This window comes from Tenrec ecaudatus, chromosome 12 (genome assembly GCF_050624435.1).
Source record: "Tenrec ecaudatus isolate mTenEca1 chromosome 12, mTenEca1.hap1, whole genome shotgun sequence".
Taxonomy (NCBI): domain Eukaryota; kingdom Metazoa; phylum Chordata; class Mammalia; order Afrosoricida; family Tenrecidae; genus Tenrec; species Tenrec ecaudatus.
In genome coordinates this window covers 85,466,777-85,481,355 of record NC_134541.1, presented here as the reverse complement: position 1 = coordinate 85,481,355, position 14,579 = coordinate 85,466,777, and positions in this window count along the sequence as shown.

Sequence of the window (14,579 nt, the reverse complement as noted above, 5' to 3'; positions counted from 1 at the left end):
GACTATCTAGGTTAACTAACGGGCACTTGGACTATGTAAGTTCCCTAGCGGGCACTTGGACTATTTGGGTTCCCTAACGGGTATTTGGACTATCTAGGATACCTAACGGGTACTTGGACTATGTATTTTCCCTAGCGGGCATTTAGACAACTTAGGTTACCTAGCGGGCACTTGGACTATCTAGGTTAACTAACGGGCACTTGGACTATGTAGGGTAACTAGCGGGTACTTGGACTGTCTAGGTTACCTAACAGGTACTTGGACTATGTAGGTTCCCTTGCGGGCACTTGGATTATGTGAGTTCCCTATCGGGCACTTGGACTATGTAGGTTACTAGCGGGCATTTGGACTATGTAGGTTACCTAACAGGCACTTGGACTATGTAGGTCCGTATCGGGCACTTTGACAATGTTGGTTAACCAACGGGCACTAGGACTATGTAGGTTACCTAGCGGGCACTTGGACTATCTAGGTTAGGTAACGGGCACTTGGACTATCTAGGTGACCTAGTGGGAACTTGGACTATCTACGTTACCTAGGGGGTAATTGGAGTATGTAGGTTACCTACCGGGCTGTTGGACTACCTAGGTTACCTAGTGGGCACTTGGACTATCTAGGTTAACTAACGGGCACTTGGACTATGTAGGTTCCCTAGCGACCCTTGGACTATGTAAGTTCCCTAGCGGGCACTTGGACTATGTGGGTTCCCTAGCGGGCATTTGGACTATCTAGGTTACCTAACGGGAACTTGGACTATGTAGGTTAACTAGCGGGCATTTGGACTGTCTAGGTTACCTAGCGGACCCTTGGACTATGTAGGTTTCCTAGCGGACACTTGGACTATCTAGGTTAACGAACGGGCACTTGGACTATGTAGGTAACCTAGCGGGCACTGGGACAGTCTAGGTTACCTAGCAGGCCCTTGGACTATGTAGGTTTCCTAGCGGGCACTTGGACTATCTAGGTTAACGAACGGGCACTTGGACTATGTAGGTTACCTAGCGGGCACATGGACTATGTAGGATCCCTATCTGACATTTGGACTACTTAGGTTACCTAGCGGGCACTTGGACTATCTAGGTCAACTACGGGCCCTTGTACTATGTAGGTTAACTAGCGAGCACTTGGACTATCTAGGTTAACTAGCGGACCTTGTACTATGTAGGTTAACTAACGGGCCCTTGGACTATGTAGGTTAACTAGCGGGCACTTAGACGATCTAGGTTAACTCGAGGGCACTTGGACTATCTAGGTTACCTAGCGGGCACTTGGACTATGTAGGTTCCCTAGCGGGCATTTAGACTATATAGATAACCTAGCGGGCACTTAGACTTTGTAGGTTACCTAGCGGGCACTTGGACTATCTAGGTTACCAAGCTGTCACTTGAACTATCTACGTTGCCTAGCGGGTTCTTGGAGTATGTTGGTTGCCTAGCGGACTGTTGGACTATCTAGGTTACCTAGCGGGCACTTGGACTATCTAGGTTAACTAACGGGCACTTGGACTATGTAGGTTCCCTAGCGGGCCCTTGGACTATGTAGGTTCCCTATCGGGCACTTGGAGAATGTAGGTTAACTAGGGGGCACTAGGACTATGTAGGTTTCCTAGCGGGCCCTTGGACTATCTAGGTTACCTAGCGGTCATTTGGATTATGTAGGCTCCCTAGCGGGCATTTGGACTATATAGATTCCTAAGCGGGCACTTATACTTTGTAGGTTACCTAGCGGGCACTTGGACTATCTAGGTTACCTAGCTGGCACTTGAACTATCTACGTTACCTAACGGGTACTTGGAGTATGTAGGTTACCTACAGGGCTGTTGGACTATCTAGATTACCTAATAGGCACTTGGACTATCTAGGATAACTAACGGACACTTGGACTATGTATGTTCCCTTAGCGGCCCTTGGACTATGTAAGTTCCCTAGCGGGCACTTGGACTATGTGGGTTCCCTAGCGGGCATTTGGACTATCTAGGTTCCTTAACGGGCACTTGGACTATGTAGGTTAACTAGCGGGCATTTGGACAATGTAGGTTACCTAGCGGGCACTTGGACTATCTAGGTTACTAGCAGGCACTTGGATTATCTAGGTTAACGAACGGGAACTTGGACTATGTAGGTTACCTAGCCGCCACTTGGACTATCTAGGTTAGCTAAAAGGCACTTGGACTATCTAGGTTCCCTAGCGGGCACTTGTACTATTTAGGTTACCTAGCTGGCACTTGGACTATGTAGGTCAACTTGCGGGCCCTTGGACTATCTAGGTTAGCTAACGGGCACTTGGACTATGTATGTTCCAGAACGGGCACTTGGATTATGTAGGTTGCCTAGAGGGCATTTAGACTATGTAGGTTTCCTTGCGGGCATTTGGACTATGTAAGTTACCTAGCGGGCACTTGAACTATGTAGGTTCCCTAGCGGTCACGTGGACTATGTAGGCTCCCTAGAAGGCACTTGGACTATGTAGGTTAACTAGCGGGCACTTGGACTATCCAGGTTACCAGGTGGGCACTTGGACTATGTAGGTTACCCAATGGGCACTTGGACTATCTAGGTTAACGAACGGACACTTGGACTATGTAGGTTAGCTATCAGGCACTTGAACTATCTAGGTTACCTAGAAGTCACTTGGACTATGTAGGTTACCTAGCAGACACTTGGACGATTTAGGTTAACTAGCAGGCATTTGGACTATCTAGGTTAACTAGCGGGCCCTTGGACTATCTAGGTTTACTAGCGGGCACTTGGACTATCTAGGTTAACTAGCGGGCACTTGGACTATGTAGATTCCCTAGCGGGCATTAGGATTATTTAGGTTACCTAGTGGGCACTTGGACTATGTAGGTTACCTAGCGGGCACTTGGACTATGTAGGTTTCCTAGCGGGCACTTGGACTATGTAGGTTCCCTAGCGGTCACGTGGAGTATGTAGGCTCCCTAGAAGGCACTTGGACTATGTAGGTTAACTAGCGGGCACTTGGAATATCCACGTTACCAAGCGGGCACTTGGACTATGTAGGTTACCCAATGGGCACTTGGACTATCTAAGTTAATGAACGGACACTTGGACTATGTAGGTTAGCTATCAGGCACTTGGACTATCTAGGTTACCTAGCAGGCACTTGGACTATGTAGGTTACCTAGCAGACACTTGGACGATTTAGGTTAACTAGCGGGCACGTGGACTATCTAGGTTAACTACCAGGCCCTTTGACTATCTAGGTTAACTAGCGGGCACTTGAACTATGTAGTTTCCCTAGCGGGCCTTTGGATTATTTAGGTTAACTAGTGGGCACTTGGACTATGTAGGTTACCTAGCGGGCACTTGGACTACGTAGGTTAACTAGAAGGCACTTGGACTATCAAGGTTACCTAGCGGGCCCTTGGACTTTGTAGGTTACCAGCGGGCACTTGGACTATCTAGGGTAACGAACGTGCACTTGGACTATGTAGGTAACCTAGCGGGCACTTGGACTGTCTAGGTTACCTAGCGGGCACTTGTACTATCTAGGTGAACGAACGGGCACTTGGACTATGTAGGTTAACTAGCGGACACTTCGACTATCTAGGTTAGCTAACGGGCACTTGGACTATGTAGGTTGCCTAGTGAGCACTTGGACTATGTAGGTTCCCTAGCGGGCACTTGGACTATGTAGGTTCCCTATCGGGTACTTGGACTGTCTAGGTTAACTAGGGGGCAATTGGACTGTCTAGGTTACCTGGTGGGCACTTGGATTATGTATTTTCCCTAGCGGGCACTTGGGCCATCTACGTTACCTAGCGGGCACTTGGACAATGTAGGTTAACGAACGGGCACTTGGACTATGTAGTTTACCTAGCAGGCACTTGGACTATGTAGTTTAACTAGCGGGCACTTGGATTATCTAGATTACCTACCAGGCACTTGCACGATGCAGGTTCCCTAGCGGGCACTTGGACTATCGAGGCTCCCTAACGGGCACTTGGACTATGTAGGTTACCTAGCGGGCACTTGGTCTATGTACATACCCTAGCGGGCACTTGGACTATCTAGGTTACCTAGCGGGCACTTGGAGTATGTACGTCCCCTAGTGGGCACTTGGACTATCTACGTTACCTAGCGGATACTTGGACTATATAGGTTACTAACGGGCACTTGGACTATGTAAGTTCCCTAGTGGGCACTTGGACTATGTGGGTTCCCTAGCGGGCACTTGGACTGTCTAGGTTAACGAAAGGGCACTTGGACTATCTAGGTTAACTAGCGGGCACGTGGACTATGTAAGTGCCCTAGCGGGGACTGGACTATGTGGTTTCCCTAGCGGGCACTTGGACTGTCTAGGTTAACGAACGGGCACTTGGACAATCTAGGTTAACTAGCGGGCACTTGGACTATGTAAGTTCCCTAGCGGGCACTGGACTATGTGGTTTCCCTAGCGGGCACTTGGACTGTCTAAGTTAACGAACGGGCACTTGGACTATCTAGGTTAACTAGCGGGCACTTGGACTATGTAAGTTCCCTAGCGGGCACTGGACTATGTGGTTTCCCTAGCGGACACTTGGACTGTCTAGGTTAACGAACGGGCACTTGGCCTATCTAAGTTAATTAGCGGGCACTTGGACTATCTAGGTTAACTAACGGGCACTTGGACTATGTAAGTTCCCTAGCGGGCACTTGGACTATGTGGGTTTCCTAACGGGTATTTGGACTATCTAGGATACCTAACGGGTACTTGGACTATGTATTTTCCCTAGCGGGCATTTAGACAACTTAGGTTACCTAGCGGGCACTTGGACTATCTAGGTTAACTAACGGGCACTTGGACTATGTAGGGTAACTAGCGGGTACTTGGACTGTCTAGGTTACCTAACAGGTACTTGGACTATGTAGGTTCCCTAGCGGGCACTTGGATTATGTGAGTTCCCTATCGGGCACTTGGACTATGTAGGTTACTAGCGGGCATTTGGACTATGTAGGTTACCTAACAGGCACTTGGACTATGTAGGTCCGTATCGGGCACTTGGACAATGTTGGTCAACCAGCGGGCACTAGGACTATGTAGGTTACCTAACAGGCACTTGGACTATCTATGTTAGGTAACGGGCACTTGGACTATCTAGGTGACCTAGCGGGAACTTGGACTATGTAGGTTACATAGCGGACACTTTGACTATCTGGTTACCTAGCGGACACTTGAACGAACTAGGTTAACGAGCGGGCCCTTGGACTATCTAGGTTACCTAGCGGGCACTTTGATTATGTAGGTTACCTAGCAGGCACTTGGACTATCTAGGTTAGCTAACGGGTACTTGGACTATCTAGGTTACCTAGCGGGCACTTGGACTATGTAGGTTACCTAATGGGCACTTGGACTATGCAGGTAACGTAGCGTGCACTTGGACTTCTAGGTTAACGAACGGGCAATCGGATTATGTAGGTTGCCTAGCAGGCACTTGGACGATCTAGGATAGGTAACGGGCCCTTGACTATCTAGGTTACCTAGCGGGAACTTGGACTATGTAGGTTCCCTAGCGGGCACTTGGACTATCTAGGTTACCTAAGGGCACTGGGACTATGTAGGTTAACTAGCGGACACTTGGACAATCTAGGTTAACTAGTGGGCTCTTTGGCTATCTAGGTTAACTAAGGGGCCCTTCAACTATGTAGGTTAACTAGCGGGCACTTGGACTATCTAGGTTACCTAGCGGGCACTTGGTCTATGTACATACCCTAGCGGGCACTTGGACTATCTGGGTTAACTAACGGGCACTAGGACTATCTAGGTTACCTAGCGGGCACTTGGATTATCTATGTTACATAGCGGGCACTTGAATTATGTAGGTTAACTAGTGGGCCCTTAGACTAGGTTAGTAACGGTCACGTGGACTATGTAGGTTAATTAGCGGGTACTTGGACTATGTAGGTTCCCTAGCGGGCATTTGGACTATATAGATTACCTAGCGGGCACTTGGACTTTGTAGGTTACCTAGCGGGCACTTGGATGATACAGGTTCCCTAGCCAGCACTTAGACTATTGGTTCCCTAACGGGCACTTGGCGGTGTAGGTTCCATATTGGGCACTTGGACTATATAGTTTTCTATCGGGCACTTGGACTATGTAGCTTAACTAGCGGGCACATGGACTAACATAGTTACCTAGCGGGTACTTGGACTATCTAGGTTAACTAGGGGTCCCTTGGACTACGTAGGTTAACTAGCGGACACTTGCACTATGTAGGTTACCTAGCGGGCACTTGGACAATCTAGGTTAACTAGCGTGCACTTGGACTATGTAGGTTAACTAGCGGACACTTGCACTATGTAGGTTACCAGCGGGCACTTGGACTATGTAGGTTAACTAGCAGGCCCTTGGACTATCTAGGTTACCTAGCAGGAATAGGATTATGAAGGATCCCTAGCGGGCAATTGGCCTATCTAGGTTACCTAGCTGGCGCTTGGACTATGTAGGTTAACTAGCGGGCCCATGGATTATGTAGGTTTACTAGGGGGCACTTGGACTCTCTAGGTTAACTAGCGGGCACTTGCACTATGTAGTTTCCCTAGCGGGCATTTGGACAATTTAGGTTACCTAGCGGGCACTTGGACTATCTAGGTTACCTAGCAGGCACTTTGGCTATCTAGGTTAACTAACGGGCACTTGGACTATGTAGGGTAACTAGCGGGCACTTGGACTGTCTAGGTTACCTAACGGGCACTTGGATTATCTAGGTTAACGAACGTGCACTTGGACTATGTAGGTTACCTAGCCGCCACTTGGACTATCTAGGTTAGCTAACAGGCACTTGGACTATCTAGGTTCCCTAGTGGGCACTTGTACTATCTAGGTTACCTAGCTGGCTCTTGGACTATGTAGGTCAACTAGCGGGCCCTTGGACTATCTAGGTTGGCTAACGGGCACTTGGACTATGTATGTTCCAGAGCGGGCACTTGGATTATGTAGGTTGCCTAGCGGGCATTTAGACTATGTAGGTTTCCTTGCGGGCATTTGGACTATGTAGGTTCCCTAGCGGTCACGTGGACTATGTAGGCTCCCAAGAAGGCACTTGGACTATGTAGGTTAACTAGCGGGCACTTGGACTATCCAGGTTACCAAGCGGGCACTTGGACTATATACGTTAACGAACGGACACTTGGACTATGTAGGTTAGCTATCAGGAACTTGGAATATCTAGGTTACCTAGCAGGCACTTGGACTATGTAGGTTACCTAGCGGACACTTGGACGATTTAGGTTAACTAGCGGGCACTTGGATTATCTAGGTTAAGTAGCAGGCCCTTGGACAATCTAGGTTTACTAGCGGGCACTTGGACTATCTAGGTTACCTAGCAGGCACTTGGATTATGAAGGATCCCTAGCGGGCAATTGGACTATCTAGGTTAACTAGCTGGCACTTGGACTATGTAGGGTAACTAGCGGACACTTGCACGATCTAGGTTAACTAGCGGGCCCTTGCACTATGTAGGTTAACTAGCGGGCCCATGGATTATGTAGGTTTACTAGGGGGCACTTGACTATCTAGGTTAACTAGCGGGCACTTGGACTATGTAGTTTCCCTAGCGAGCATTTGGACTATTTAGGTTGCCTAGCAGGCAGTTGGACTATGTAGGTTACCTAGCGGGCACTTGGACTGTCTAGGTTACCTAACGGGCACTTGGATTATCTTGGTTAACGAACGGGCACTTGGACTATGTAGGTTACCTAGCCGCCACTTGTACTATCTAGGTTAGCTAACAGGCACTTGGACAATCTAGGTTCCCTAGCGGGCACTTGTACTATCTAGGTTACCAAGCTGGCACTTGGACTATGTAGGTCAACTAGCGGGCCCTTGGACTATCTAGGTTATCTAACGGGCACTTGGACTATGTATGTTCCAGAGCGGGCACTTGGATTATGTAGGTTGCCTGGCGGACATTTAGACTATGTAGGTTTCCTTGCGGGCATTTGGACTATGTAGGTTCCCTAGCGGGCACTTGGACTATGTAGTTTCCTTAGCGGTCACATGGAGTATGTAGGCTCCCTAGAAGGCACTTGGACTATGTAGGTTAACTAGCAGGCACTTGGACTATCCAGGTTACCAAGCGGGCACTTGGAATATGTAGGTTACCCAATGGGCACTTGGACTATCTAAGTTAACGAACGGACACTTGGACTATGTAGGTTAGCTATCAGGCAGTTGGACTATCTAGGTTACCTAGCAGGCACTTGGACTATGTAGGTTACCTAGAGGACACTTGGACGATTTACGTTAAATAGCGGCACTTGGACTATCTAGGTTAACTAGCAGGCCCTTGGACTAACTAGGTTAACTAGCGGCACTTGGACTATGTAGTTTCCCTAGCGGGCATTTGGATTATTTAGGTAACCTAGTGGGCACTTGGACTATGTAGGTTACCTAGCGGGAACTTGGACTACGTAGGTTAACTAGAAGGCACTTGGACTATCAAGGTTACCTAGCGGGCCCTTGGACTATGTAGGTTACCAGGGGCACTTGGACTATCTAGGTTAACGAACGTGCACTTGGACTATGTAGGTAACCTACTGGGCACTTGGACTGTCTAGGTTACCTAGCGGGCACTTGGACTATCTAGGTTAACGAACGGGCAGTTGGACTATTTAGGTTAACTAACGGAAACTTCGACTATCTAGGTTAGCTAACGGGCACTTGGACTATGTAGGTTGCCTAGTGAGCACTTGGACTATGTAGGTTCCCTAGCGGGCACTTGGACTATGTAGGTTCCCTATCGGGTACTTGGACTGTCTAGGTTAACTAGGGGGCAATTGGACTATCTAGGTTACCGAACGGGCACTTGGAATACCTAGGTTGCCTAGCGGGCACTTGGACTATGAAGGATAACTAGATGAAAATTGGACGATCAAGGTTAACTAGCGGACACTTGCACTATGTAGGTTACCTAGCGAGCACTTGGACGATCTAGGTTAACTAGCGGGCACTTTGACTATGTAGGTTAACTAGTGGACACTTGCACTATGTAGGTTACCTAGCGGGCACTTGGACTATGTAGGTTAACTAGCAGGCCCTTGGACTATCTAGGTTACCTAGCAGGCACTTGGACTATGTAGGTTAACTAGCGGGCACTTGCACTCTCTAGGTTACCTAGCGGGCACTTGGACTATGTACCTTCCCTAGCGGGTACTTGGACTATGTAGGTTACCTAGCAGACACTTGCACTATGTAGGTTACCTAGCGGGCACTTGGACTATATAGGTTCCCTAGTGGGCACTTGGACTATCTAGGTTAACGAACGGGCACTTGGACTATGCAGGTAACCTAGCGGGCACTTGGACTATCTAGGTTACACAGCGGGCACTTGGACTTCTAGGTTAACGAACGGGCACTTGGACTATGTATGTTGCCTAGCGGACACTTGGACTATCTAGGTTAGGTAACGGGCACTTGGACTATCTAGGTTACCTACAGGGAACATGGACAATGTAGGTTACCTAGCAGGCACTTGGACTATCTAGGTTACCTAACGGGCACTTTGTCTGTCTAGGTTACCTAGCTTGCCCTTGGACTATGTAGGTTACCTAGCAGGCACGTGGACTATCTAGGTTAACGAACGGGCACTTGAACTATGGAGGTAACCTACTGGGCACTTGGACTGTCTAGGTTACCTAGCGGGCACTTTGACTATCTAGGTTAACTAGCAGACCTTGGACTATGTAGGTTAACTAGCGGGCCCTGGGGCTATGTAGGTTCCCTAGCGGGCACTTGGACTGTCTAGGTTAACTAGGGGGCAATTGGACTGTCTAGGTTACCTAGTGGGCACTTGGACTATGTACGTTCCCTAGCGGGCACTTGGGCTATCTACGTTACCTAGCGGGCACGTGGACAATGTAGGTTAACGAACGGGCACTTGGACTATGTAGTTTACCTAGCAGGCACTTGCACTATTTAGGTTAACTAGCGGGCACTTGGACTATCTATGTTACCCACGGGCACTTGGACTATGTACTTTCCCTAGCGGGCACTTGGGCTATCTACGTTACCTAGCGGGCACTTGGACTATGAAGGTTAACGAACGGGCACTTAGACTATATAGGTAACCTAGTGGTCACTTGGACTGTCTAGGTTACCTAGCGGGAACTTGGACTATGTAGGATAACTAGCGGGCACTTGAACTATCTAGGTTAACTAGCGGGCCCTTGGTCTATGTAGGTTAACTAGCAGGCCTTTAGACTATGTAAGTTAACTAGAGGACACTTTGATGATCCTGGTTAACTAGCGGGCACTTGGACTATCTATGTTAACTAGAGCGCTCTTGGACTATGTAGGTTCCCTAGCGGGCATTTGGACTATATAAGTTACCTAGCGGGCACTTGGACTATGTAGGTTACCTAGCGGGCACTGGACTATCTAGGTTAACTAGCGGGCACTTGGATTATCTAGGTTAACTAACGGGCACTTGGACTATGTATGTTCCAGAGCGGGCAATTGGACTATGTAGGTTCCCTAGCGGGCACTTGGACTATCTAGGTTCCCTAAAGGGCACTTGGACTATGTAGGTTACCTAGAGGGCACTTGCACTATGTAGGTTACCTAGCGGGCACTTGGACTATGTAGGTTAACTAGCAGGCCCTTGGACTATCTAGGTTACCTAGCAGGCACTTGGACTATCTAGGTTAACGAACGGGCACTTGGAATATGCAGGTAACCTAGCGGGCACTTGGATTGTCTAGGTTAAATAGCGGGCACTTGGACTATATAGGTTCCCTAGTGGGCACTTGGACTATCTAGGTTAACGAACGGGCACTTGGACTATGCAGGTAACCTAGCGGGCACTTGGACTGTCTAGGTTACATAGCGGGCACTTGGACTTCCAGGTTAACGAACGGGCACTTGGACTATGTATGTTGCCTAGCGGGCACTTGGACCATCTAGGTTAGGTAACGGGCACTTGCACTATCTAGGTTACCTAGAGGGAACATGGACAATGTAGGTTACCTAGCATGCACTTGGACTATCTAGATTAACTAACGGGCACTTTGTCTGTCTAGGTTACCTAGCTTGCCCTTGGACTATGTAGGTTACCTAGCAGGCACGTGGACTATCTAGGTTAACGAACGGTCACTTGAACTATGTAGGTAACCTACTGGGCACTTGGACTGTCTAGGTTACCTAGCGGGCAATTTGACTATCTAGGTTAACTAGCAGACCTTGGACTATGTAGGTTAACTAGCGGGCCCTTGGACTATGTAGGTTCCCTAGCGGGCACTTGGACTGTCTAGGTTAACTAGGGGGCAATTGGACTGTCTAGGTTACCTAGTGGGCACTTGGACTATGTACGTTCCCTAGAGGGCACTTGGGCTATCTACGTTACCTAGCGGGCACTTGGACAATGTAGGTTAACGAACGGGCACTTGGAATATGTAGTTTACCTAGCAGGCACTTGGACTATTTAGGTTAACTAGCGGGCACTTGGACTATTTATGTTACCTACGGGCACTTGGACTATGTACTTTCTCTAGCGGGCACTTGGGCTATGAAGGTTAACGAACGGGCACTTAGACTATGTAGGTAACCTAGTGGTCACTAGGACTGTCTAGGTTACCTAGCGGGAACTTGGACTATGTACGTTAACTAGCGGGCACTTGGACTATCTAGGTTAACTAGCGGGCCCTTGGTCTATGTAGGTTAACTAGCAGGCCTTTAGACTATGTAAGTTAACTAGAGGGCACTTTGATGATCCTGGTTAACTCGCGGGCACTTGGACTATCTAGGTTAACTAGAGCGCTCTTGGACTCTGTAGGTTCCCTAGCGGGCATTTGGACTATATAGGTTACCTAGCGGGCACTTGGACTATGTAGGTTACCTAGCGGGCACTGGACTATCTAGGTTAACTAGCGGGCACTTGGATTATCTAGGTTAACTAACGGGCACTTGGACTATGTATGTTCCAGAGCGGGCAATAGGACTATGTAGGTTCCCTAGCGGGCACTTGGACTATCTAGGTTCCCTAAAGGGCACTTGGACTATCTAGGTTACCTAGCGGGCACTTGCACTATGTAGGTTACCTAGCAGGCACTTGGACTATGTAGGTTAACTAGCAGGCCCTTGGACTATCTAGGTTACCTAGCAGGCACTTGGACTATGTAGGTTAACTAGCGGGCACTTGCACTCTCTAGGTTACCTAGCGGGCACTTTGACTATGTACCTTCCCTAGCGGGCACTTGGACTATCTATGTTAACTAGCGGGCACTTGGACTATGTAGGTTACCTAGTGGGCACTTCGACTATCTAGGTTAACGAACGGGCACTTGGACTATGCAGGTAAAATAGCGGGCACTTGGACTGTTAGGTTACATAGCGGGCACTTGGACTTCCAGGTTAACGAACGGGCACTTGGACTATGTATGTTGCCTAGCGGGCACTTGGACTATCTAGGTTAGGTAACGGGCACTTGGACTATCTAGGTTACCTAGAGGGAACATGGACAATGTAGGTTACCTAGCAGGCACTTGGACTATCTCGGTTACCTAACGGGCAATTTGTTTGTCAGGTTACCTAGCGGGCCCTGGGACTATGTAGGTTACCTAGCGGGCACTTGGACTATCTAGCTTAACGAAAGGGCACTTGGACTATGTAGGTAACCTAGCGGGCACTTGGACTGTCTAGGTTACCTAGCGGGCACTTTGATTATCTAGGTTAACTAGCAGATCTTGGACAATGTAGGTTAACTAGCGGGCCATGGACTATGTAGGTTAACTAGCGGGCACTTGGACTATCTAGGTTTCCTAGCAGGCACTTGGACTATGTACATACCCTAGCGCGCACTTGGACTATCTAGGTTACCTAGCGGGCACTTGGACTATGTACGTCCCCTAGTGGGCACTTGGACTATCTAGGTTAACTAATGGGCACTAGTACTATCTAGGTTAACTAGCGGGCACTTGGATTATCTAGGTTACCTAGAATGCACTTGGATAATGAAGGATCCCTAGCGGGCACTTGGACTATCTAGGTTAACTAGCGGGCACTTGGACTCTGTAGGTTAACTAGGGGACACTTGCACTATCTATGTTAACTAGCAGGCCCTTGCACTATGTATGTTAACTAGCGGACCCATGGATTATGTAGGTTTACTAGCAGGCACTTGGACTATCTAGGTTAACTAGCGGGCACTTGCACTAGGTAGGTTAACTAGCGGGCCCATGGATTATGTAGGTTTACTAGCAGGCACTTGGACTATCTAGGTTAACTAGCGGGCACGTGGACTATGTAGTTTCCCTAGCGGGCATTTGTACTATTTAAGTTACCTAGCGGGCACTTGGACTATGTAGCTTACCTAGCGGGCATTTGGACTATCTAGGTTACCTAGCAGGCACATTGACTATCTAGGTTAACTAACGGGCACTTGGACTATGTAGGTTACCTAGCCGCCACTTGGACTATCTAGGTTAGCTAACAGGCACTTGGACTATCTAGGTTCTCTAGCGGGCACTTGTACTATCTAGGTTACCTAGCTGGCACTTTGACTATGTAGGTCAACTAGCGGGCCCTTGGACTATCTAGGTTAGGTAACGGGCACTTGGACTATGTAGGTTCCTTAGCGGTCACGTGGACTACGTAGGCTCACTAGAAGGCACTTGGACTATGTAGGTTAACTAGCGGGCACTTGGACTATCCAGGTTACCAGGCGGCACTTGGACTATGTAGGTTACCCAATGGGCACTTGGACTATCTAGGTTAACGAACGGACACTTGGACCATGTAGGTTAGCTATCAGGCACTTGGACTATCTAGGTTACCTAGCAGTCACTTGGACTATGTAGGTTACCTAGCGGACACTTGGAAGATTTAGGTTAACTAGCGGGCACTTGGACTATCTAGGTTAACTAGCGGGCCCTGGGACTATCTAGGTTAACTAGCGGGCACTTGGACTATGTAGTTTCCCTAGCGGGCATTTGGATTATGTACTTTACCTAGCGGGCACTTGGAGAATGTAAGTTAACTAGCAGGCCCTTGGACTATGTAGGTTAACTAGTGGGCACTTAGACTATCTAGGTTACCTAGCGGGCACTTGGACTATGTACACATTCTAGCGGGCACTTGGACTATGCAGTTTAACTAGCAGGCACTTGGGCAATGTAGGTTAACTAGCGGGCACTTGGACTATCTAGGTTACATAGATAGCACTTGGACTATATAGGTTCCCTAGCGGGCACTTGGACTATCTAGGTTAACTAGCAGGCACTTGGACTATCTAGATTAACTAGCGGGCCCTTGGACTATCTAGGTTTACTAGCGGGCACTTGGACTATGTAGTTTTCCTAGCGGGCATTTGGATTATTTACTTTACCTAGCGGGCACTTGGACTGTCTAGGTTACATAGCGGGCACTTGGACTATATAGGTTCCCTAGTTGGCACTTGGACTATCTAGGTTAACGAACGGGCACTTGGAATATGCAGGTAACCTAGCGGGCACTTGGACTGTCTAGGTTACCTAGCAGGAACTTGGACATCTAGGTTAACGAACGGACTCTTGGACCATGTAGGTTGCCTAACGGGCACTTGGACTATCTAGGTTACCTAACGGGCACTTTGACTATCTAGG